Source organism: Diabrotica undecimpunctata, chromosome 5 (assembly GCF_040954645.1).
Source record: "Diabrotica undecimpunctata isolate CICGRU chromosome 5, icDiaUnde3, whole genome shotgun sequence".
Lineage (NCBI taxonomy): Eukaryota > Metazoa > Arthropoda > Insecta > Coleoptera > Chrysomelidae > Diabrotica > Diabrotica undecimpunctata.
The window spans coordinates 34731223-34741455 of record NC_092807.1 but is presented as its reverse complement, the minus strand read 5'-3'; positions in this window follow the sequence as shown (position 1 = coordinate 34741455).

Here is a 10233-nt window from a genome sequence, read left to right as displayed (position 1 = left end):
AATTGTGATATTTTGTAAATACCACAGTCTTGAAAAAGGAATAAAACAATTCCGAAAGCTAGACAAAAAGTCAAAAGTGTGTTTCTTTAACATCCCGGCCAACCTTATGACTGCAGCCCTAATACATTGGTTGTTTGTATATATATATATATATATATATATATATATATATATATATATATATATATGTATATATATATATATATATATATATATATATATATATATATATATATATATATATATATATATATATATATATATGTATGTAGAAATATTTCTCTAAACGCAAACATACTTGTTTCTTTCTGACTTGTTAACTTGTTATTTTTGGTTACTCCAGCTATGAATAAAAGATTCAATAGTACATAATTTCTGTTTTATTTGCAGATTTATTATTGATATTGTAGGAACACAGTTCAATAAAGATACTCGTGTTGTCTACAATTGTTTGCAAAATCATCATCATTATTCTGGCTTTAACAGAACCATGCGTGGGTCCTAGTCTTCTCAAGAATTTCTCTCCAGTCGTCTGTATCCATTGCCTTCCTCCGCCAAGCGCGTATTACCATATTTCTCATGTATTCATCGATGTTATCAAGGAACCTTGTTCTGGGTCTTCCTCTTATTCTCTGACCAATAAGTCTATCAAGGAGAGTTCTTCTAGCTGGGTCATTTCGTTCCATCCGGATTACATGCCCTATCCACCTCAGACGTCCATTGCTCCATAGATTAGCATTAGTACTTTTCTTTCAAAAAATCCTAACATTTTTTCATTATTTTTTGTTAGAAATTAAGTCTCTAAACCATATGTTAGGACTGGATGTATTATTGTTTTATAGAGTTTTATTTTTGTATTTCTTGATATAATTGTGGATTTCAGGAGGAGATTGAGCCCAAAATAGCATCTTTTGGCCGTGTTTGTAAAATCTCTTCAGTAAAAAAAACTATTCCAAAAATTTTTACCCTTATTATATTTTTACTGCGAGTTCATATCCAGTGGTTTCCTACATGCCTCTTCTGTCATGCGAGAGGACTTCTGAGATTGGCTCCTCAATTTCCTCTTCCACGTCGGTATCGTGTCCAGTATCTTTTTAAAGTCTCCTTCTAAATTAGCATTGTCTTCGTCAGATTTAACTTCTGGCTCAGAATCAAAGAGAAATTCAGCATCAAGCGTTTCAAGATATGCTTGGTTCTTTTCAACACTCAATTAAAATAATCTGTAAAAAATAAGTTTATATTAATCAAATTTACAGAACACATAATCAGTATATCACTTACAATTATAAATCATGTAAATATTTTTTATTTACCCTAGATGTAAAATATTAAAATTAAGTCTTACCTGAAGATTTGATAAATGATTAGAATAATAACAAAAAAAATGTAATATTTTGATTGTGAATAACTTAGCAAATAATTGAAAAATCATGAAAATACCTGGCGTAACTCATTAATGTTATCTGTACAAAGAAAAAGCATTTACCGTTTAGGTATGGTGTATGAAATACAGCTAGTGGAGTAAAATAGTAGCTGGGCCCCCTGGTGAGAAAAAAAACGACGCTGGCGCAGCGGCGTAAAAGAACACCACGCGTATTTGTTAGCATTTTTAAGGATAAAAATTCGTACTTAAAAATTCTAAGGGGTTTACACAGGAAACGAACTGTATTGAACTTCAATACAGATTACCATGTGTTAGCATCTTTACAGATTACAAAAATAAATTAATAATAAAACACTTGAAATCGGAGACCTACATTGTATTCACTAGCACCGACGATGCACTTTGTATTGCTTCGCGTGAATAATAATCAGCTTGTTCATTGCCTTGCTAACCAGTATGGGAATAAATTCAAATAACTTGCTGTTTTGCTTTGTTTAGAAGATGGAACTGTTCTCAAATTAGATTATTTAGCGTATAAAATTATCTGTATACAGCTGTTTTTTTTATATGCAATGAACTGGGGAAATCAGTAATTATCACAGCTTTGAAGATATTGTGGTCACTTATATAAATTAACGCTTGAAGAATTGCGTATAGTCTTCCAGACAGGATACTACTGATCGATGGTAATTTAAATTGTAATACAGTATTTGAAGTAACACCTGCTGATCCTACACCACTAATGGATTTTTATGCATCTGTATAAATGTGGTAACTGTTGGAAAAATAGGAAAGTTTTTTTACGAAACAATTGGTTTATTATGGCATGGAAGGTAGGTTTCAAATTTGTTGTATTTAGTAAGAGTTATATCACAATGTACGGGGATATGGTCCAGGTTGGAGGTAGAACTTTGGTTCACCATCGTCAAATTATTGGATACTATGAGACGATAAGTACCTTCGAATTCTTTTATAGAATGGAGGATATTTCCAACTGTTTTTAATGCAAGTTTCTTTGAAACGTACCCCAACGATATAATATAGAAAAGAAACTTTTTTGCTTGAATGCTTGAACCGTCAGCTAACCAAAGATACATTCTTCGGCATTTAAAAGAAGATTCACTCGTTAAACATTGTAGACTTTCAATTGGGCTGGTACGAAAAGCTCCTGTAGCTATTCTTAATGTTGTATTTTAATTTAAAATTAAAATACTAATTATTATTAAAATATTAATTGTTAAAATACTCAGTAATATACGATATGCCAAATAATTAATTTCAATTTAATTTTAAATTATCTCACAGGTCTTCAGGAACTTTTACTCTTAGTTTTTCACATACTTTTTAAATAAGGTGTATATTTTCTCCTCAATATTAATTTTCTGTGAACCTAATACCACCACAACCAATTTTCGTAAACTTTTACAAAAACATGATTTTATGAAAATATTTGTTCTGATATAATAAAATTCTTACTTTTTGTTGTGTTAAATAATATAGTCGTATCCATCATGATTAAACAACCCTAACTTTATAGGTGCATTATCCAAACCAGACCAGACTATTTATGAGTCTAACCCATTTCCGTGCAACTTTATATCTTTATAAGATTAACCGATCAGGTCTTGCTATAAAAGAGACTTTCTGAAGTCGTCAACTTCTTGACCTATTTAGCAAAAGCGCAATCAAGCACGCACTGACGCATACACGCTAGACCCCATCAATATTTTTAAGAGAACAAACTGAATTTTGTGAGATACAAAGTTCTTTTTTATTATTTGTTTTTTAATACGAGATATTTAAAAAGTACTTTAAAAAAATCTGTAAAAAATTTGGAATTCATTTTATACTATTATTATTGATACTAAAAATTAATCATATATACGTACGGTGTCAAAAGGATCGAGATCTAGTTTCACTCTCAGTGTTATTCAGCCCTATAGTTGGTTCGCAATTTGTCGATAGCTCACTACAAGTTTAACCCTAATTAGAGAACTGAAATACAGAGAGGATAGGTAATACGATATAACAAAAAAAAACCAACCTGAAACTGACGGTTTAAGATGTTTTCGACTAACCCACCTTGTATCTGAAGGAATACAATACCTTATAATCCTATTACGAGGGTATTTGAATAGGTTTATATATATTTAGAATATATTTTGAATGGTTATAGATGACCGACCAGTGTCGTAGAGTATATGATTGAAACATTTATTTGAACTAAATAAATACATATTTTTTAAATTGTACTTATGTAAATTGTATTTTTTAACTAATAAATATTTTTAAAAAATTTAAACGCAGAATGAAAGATTATATTATTACTGAGGGCAGAAAGTCCCTGAAAACTTCTACAATGTTTATTTTAGTATGTTATGTAACAGGGGTGAAAATAAAAGAGAAAATATAGTATAATTTTTAATTGAAAATATTGCATGCAAAAGAAACTTTTTATTTAATCTAATAAATATTTCATTCTGCCTTTAAAACACATTGGACATTTTGACAGGCGACATTTTGCGCATTTCCCCTTTAATACCTTACGATTACAACTACTATTACTTACCTGATATAATTACGATTAAAAAACTATTCAAATTCAAAATAAATAGGATCAACTTCGGAATCCGAGTCGTCTTGAGGGTTAATAAGTAGCGGTTGTGTCTCTACGGTCGCATCAATTATGTTATCAAGATCCCACATTTTTTGTTCTTCTATTACATGTCTTACTGCATCTTTCCAGTTTTGTTATGTAATAAGTTGTAAAGACTCGTATAACAATTCACGTACAGCTTGCATTTTATATGACGTATTTTTTCTAGCCACATAACTTTTCATTTGTGTCCAAATGAGTTCAATTGGATTTATTTCGCAGTGGCAGGGTGGAAGTCTAAGGACTGTGATGTTTCGCCTTTACGCCATTTTGTCAACTGCGTATTTCTTGAACTTAGATTTGTGTTGCCGGGCAATTTTCAAAAGTCCATTCCGCAGCCTGTCAAGAATATCCTGTTTCTTCCACGCAGTCGTTGGAAGTCTTTCTACTAGTCGTGAATGATAAGGTGCATTATCTAATACTATAATTGAATTTGGTGGTATGTGTTCAATCATCTGCTCAAAATACTCTTCGAAAACATCAGCTATGATCTCCTCGTGATAGTCTTTTGTGCTTTTGGACTGAAATTCCAACAAACCATGCTTAACAAATTTCTTCCACCGGAAATTTAATTCTTTTAAAACTTGCCACAATTTAGTTCGTCCGATATGAGGCAAATCCGGGTCGTCTCTGACTTCTTGTAAAATTTTGTTTAGGTTTGGTATTTCTTTTTTGAAAAAAAATCCATAAATTTTCCTTCGAATACCATTTTTGGCAAATTCATCAATTTCAATAGGTTTTCTTCCCCTTTTTAAGTATTCGTTTGTGTTTGGATTAGCTATACCGTGTTTTTTTCTTTCTGATAGGAACCTATATATAGTTGACTCTCCTACGCCAGTCATGTTGGTACAACTTTAGACTATGTTGCGAACAGTGTTTGTGGGATTCTGAGAAACCAGAGCATCGTGAACATTCAGGACAATAGTCTTCTCTCTTGGTGAATAGACAGACTTAATCACTGTACGCAACAGTACCGGTGTAAAACTTGATGATGTTGATGATGAAGCTATCAAAAACAATCCAACAAAACGAGCACGAGCGAAATGGAATAAAAAATCACTTACGCACTGCATATAATTCGCAAAAGAAATATTCGAGACGCTAATTACTGCCGTAGAGACACCGGAAACACCGACGAGCCGTAAATTACATGCGATCAAAAACGTACTAAACAAAAAAATTGTTTTCGTTTGTAATAACTTCGCCCTTTCAAGTTAAGTTTCGAATATAAACTGAACAGACGAGGCACGTGGCCAAAGTCGGCATCTTTATACCCATTATATTATTAAAAATCTGGGGAATTCCATCCTAATTATCTTGCAACGAATTGCAAAACGCGAAGATTAGTATTGAAATATCCAAAGAGATAAGGTATTCTTATTTACAAAATTGTTAATGGTTAAATTCTTATTTTTATTAATATAATATCATAACCAACATTAGCCGTGAAAGTTTTAATTGTTTTTTGCTAAATTTATTAATATTTTATATAACAGTATTAAAATATTATATTATTATTTAATAAATAAACACCTTAGGAACGCCTCTGATTTACGACCGTTTTATGAGTTTGAGGCACATTTCGTGCTCTCAACAATTTGTGAACGGAGAATAGGCAATATTATGTGCTGGAATATTTATCAAAAATTTTCGTACGCATCTAAACGTCAAGAGTACCTAGTAAACTTCATTCTCAATTAGAAGAACTGACTTATGCAGAATTTAAAAGTAGCCCGCTGATAAAGTCGACGCCATAAAGAGATTTGCCTAAATTTTACCTGTCAGGTAAATAGTAAACAGGGCCGGCATAACGAATTTTATGTTTTATTTGTCATTTACATTACATATTTAATTTAAATAAATATCTAGATAATTAAGGGAAAAAATACATAAACTGATGGAGTATTCGAATTTATTAATTATTATATTTTCTTTGTCGATTCTTTATTAAATACATATATCCAAATTTTGAAAGTAATAAACAATTTTTGTTTTGTTAAACAAATTGCAAGTGAAATAATAAAATAGTGAAGTGAAAATTAAAATGAATTAATGTAGGTATATACATATAGCTAAATATGATTATATTTTATACTTCATGTAAGGGACGAAGTTTTTCAATTGTTAGTAAGGTATAAAGTATGTCTGAAAAAGTTGGCAACAAATGGGAAATTTCTTTATTATTAATTTCATGAAAAAAAACTATTCTTCATAAACATTTCTGCATTGCATAGAAATCAATAATCAATAATCAAATTTATAAAATTTCAAGTGGTATACAGAGAAAATCAAAAATATTGATTGGTGCTTAAAAGTGAAGTGCTTTTAAATTTAGGTGCAGCATAAAATGTTATTTTAATTTGGTTGTAGGAATTAAAAATTATTTTTAAATTTAGATTCTTGGCCTTTTAATGATGTATCAGTATGTGCATTAATTTTTAATTTTATTTCTAATTTACCTTATTCAATATACAAAATCAATAAATGCAAAAGTATTTTTTTATTTACTTTTTACTTTAAATGTATTATTTAATTATTAGAAGGCCACGAATCTAAACTTGGACATAATTTTTAATACCTACAAACATTTTAAAATTACATGTACTTGCATATCTAAATTTAAAATCACTTTCCTCTTCAGTATTAATTAATAATTTTGATTTTCCCTATCCACCACTTAACTATAAGATTATCGATTAATGATTTCTATGTAATGCATAACCTTTAATGAAGAATAATTTTTTTTCGTGAAATTATTAATAAATAAATTTCCCATTTTTTGCCAACTTTTTGAGACATGAAACGGAAAACTTTAACATAACAAGTCAACATGAATAAATATGAACCTTTTAAAACGAGTAAATCGGTACTCACCAAAGGGACCTCAGACGTTCAGATACAATTAGCGTCTCTTTGTAAAGAAAATGAAGTCGACTTTACTAAAGTAACAAGACATTTACTCAACATAGGCACTACACATTACTCCCTTGAGTTAGTGATAAGTTATAGTCTAAAAAAATCATTATGAAATTGACTGGCCAGTGTGAAAACCAGTGCCAATAAAACACAAAACATACACACAAAACATTTTCTTCGTTGAGACTTAAAATAATGATTAATAACAATAATTATGGAAAATTTGTATGTTTATAAAAAGAGTTTTTTGACATTATGCTTGAATGATAATATTTGATCTGATTATATGTTCATATATACAGTTGTGCTATGCTTGGCTATTATGCCGGTCCTGACAGCTTTGGTAGCTGTGATAATTATACAACAATAGAGTATTTACAAGGGATTATTCAGCTTTACAGCTGTTATTAAAATAACTTTTATAATGAGACACTAAATTTCCGGATACAGTATATCTACGTATTTCTGCATCGTCTTACAAATATGTTCACTCATGTCCAGCTGTTTTATATTTTCTAGAAATTTTTTTAGGATAACACCAGTAGTACAGAGAATAATAGGCAGTGTCCAGTCCATGTCCTTCCCACTCTCCATTGTCTCATTATTTGTATTTTCATATATCTGAACTTGGTAATCTTTTAGTTATATTTAATATGCAGAATATTGTTGTATGGTAGTGCCACGTCAATTAGTGTGGTTTGATAAGAAAATTTTAAAACTAGTATATTATCTGGTCTATTATGTGCCACTGGTTAGTCTGTGAGCACAGTGCGGTTTCAATATAGCTTGTAGTTATCATTTCCAAACATACGTTTAGGAACGTGTTAATTATATCGGAGATGGTTGGTTTGGAGGAGTTTCAGCTATCTCTTGATGACAAATCGTTCCTACTGATTATACCGTTCCTAATACTCAGTTGCAGAAAATGTCTGGCATCCTCCGGTAAAATATTTCTTAAACTTGACATCCATATCTGCATTTTGTCATTTTGGACCTAAGAGTATATCACGATGTATTTCAGATAATTTTCGTGTGATGTAATCTAATCCTTTTCCCTGTTTTAGCTTGGTTTTTTGTCTTTGCCTTAATCCTCATGCGGGATTAGATTTCCTAATTACGTTTTTCTATGATTGTAATGTGATAGAACAAGTAAAAAAATATCAGTACTTGGGAACTTTGATCAATGAAACCAATGATCATAATGCAGAAATAAACAGGCGAATAGAGATTGCCAGATCAGCATTTATACCAATGAGGCCAGTCCTAACGTGCAAAAATCTAAATTTGGAGATCAGACTACGTCTACTACCATTCGCTGTTATATATTTTCAATATCATTTTATGGAGCTGGGACTTGGACATTAAAAAAATGCAACTTAAAAAGAATCGAGGCTTTCTAACTCTGGTTATACCGCAGAGTATTAAAAATATCATGGACTGATAGAATTACAAATAAAGAAGTACTGGAGAGGGTTTGTAAAGAAATATAACTAATCACCACTACACAAACCAGAAAACTGGAATACCTAGGCCACGTGATGAGGGGACCAAAATATGAAATTTTGAGACTTATAATACAGGGAAAGATTCAAGGAAGAAGATCTGTTGGCCGAAGGCAGAACTCATGGTTTAGAGCAGCAAGCTCAAAAATAAAAATAGCCATTATAATTGCCAATATCCGTAGGGAGACGGCACTCTAAGAAGAAAGAAGATAATTTTGGTTATACCAATATCAATCTCCTTTATCGACATATCCCACCTAAGCGTCCTCTATAGGTCTTTGGTCTTCTTCGTATTTGGTAATTACCGTCTTGACTTCGAATGTGTTCAAACCGTTTTAACCTATGCTTTCTTATCTTGGCATCAATTGGTGCCAGCAATTTTATCCTTTTTTGTTACTTCACTCACCCATCTAAGCATTCTCATTTCCACCACATGCATTCGTTGTTTCTCTTTATTTTTAACTGCTTAAAATTTAGTTTAGTATATCATAGATAGTTTAATGGCAGTTTTGTAGAATATTCCCTTTAGCTTTATTATAAAAATGTAACAATAGTTGTTACTCCCTCATACCTGTCTGTGACAATGTTTACATATTCACCTTTCTCCTTTCTTTCCTTTTAAGCTTTTTTTCTTATCGAACACCCACCAGAGAATCTCTAGAGAAACTCTATCATATTTCTCTAGATTAATGAATACCATATAAGCGTTTGTTTCTTTATTCCTATATTTTCTTATCATCTGCCTTATAATGAAAATTGCATCTGTTGTAATTTTCTCTTGCATAAAGCTAAACTGATTATCGGATATTTCGGTTTCTTCACGTATGCGCCCATTAAATACTCTCGCCCATATTTTCATGGTGTACCTGACTAGTTTTATGGCCCTGTAATTTGTCACTGCTGTAACTTTATTGTTTTTGTAAAAGCTACACAATATACTGCTTGTTCATGTATCTGGCATTTATCCCACTTCCATAATTCTATTAAATAAACCTGTTATCCAAATTATTCCTGTCTCTCCTAATGCTGTCTACACTTTCCAAGAAATATTATCTAGTCCAAGCGCTTCACCTTTCTCTATTTTTTGAAGTGTTTAAAACACTTTCTCGTTTGTTAGTTTGGTGAACATTGCTGTTACTGTCTCCGTTATCTCAATTGGTTTTATACCAATTTCTTCATAAACTGTCAAAATACTTTTTCCTTCCCTTTTTAACATTCTTTTTGTGAACTAGTATTTTATTATTTTTATCTCAGATAAATTTAATCTGATTGAAATATTTTGCTTCTTTCATCTTTCCTGATGAAGAAAATAAAAATAAAATCAACATTTATAAAATATAGGCTCTAAAAAAAGACACAATAGATCATCATAAAATAAATAAAACATTGGCTGACTGCCGCATCGACTACCGATATACTGCTTTGATTAAGAGTATCTACAACACTGGTACATCTTGTGATCGACTTCATGAAGATACCAAAAAGTTCCGAATAGCACGTTGAAAATTCTGGAGGCAAAGCATATGTTTTGGGGCTAACAATGTTACCTATGACTTTGGCGTACTCGAGTAGTAGTAAGTTTGGTTCGGCATATATTAATATTGCTTAATATTTTTTGAGATATGTCGGTTTGGGTTTTGACATTGTAGCAGTTGCATATGAATTTGAATTATTACTGGTAATGTTGTTTTCAGACATGGTGTTGCTAACTGTAGGACATTGATCTAAGTTGCTACATATGTAGTCAAAAATGTGGTTTTCTTGTGATAAGGTTT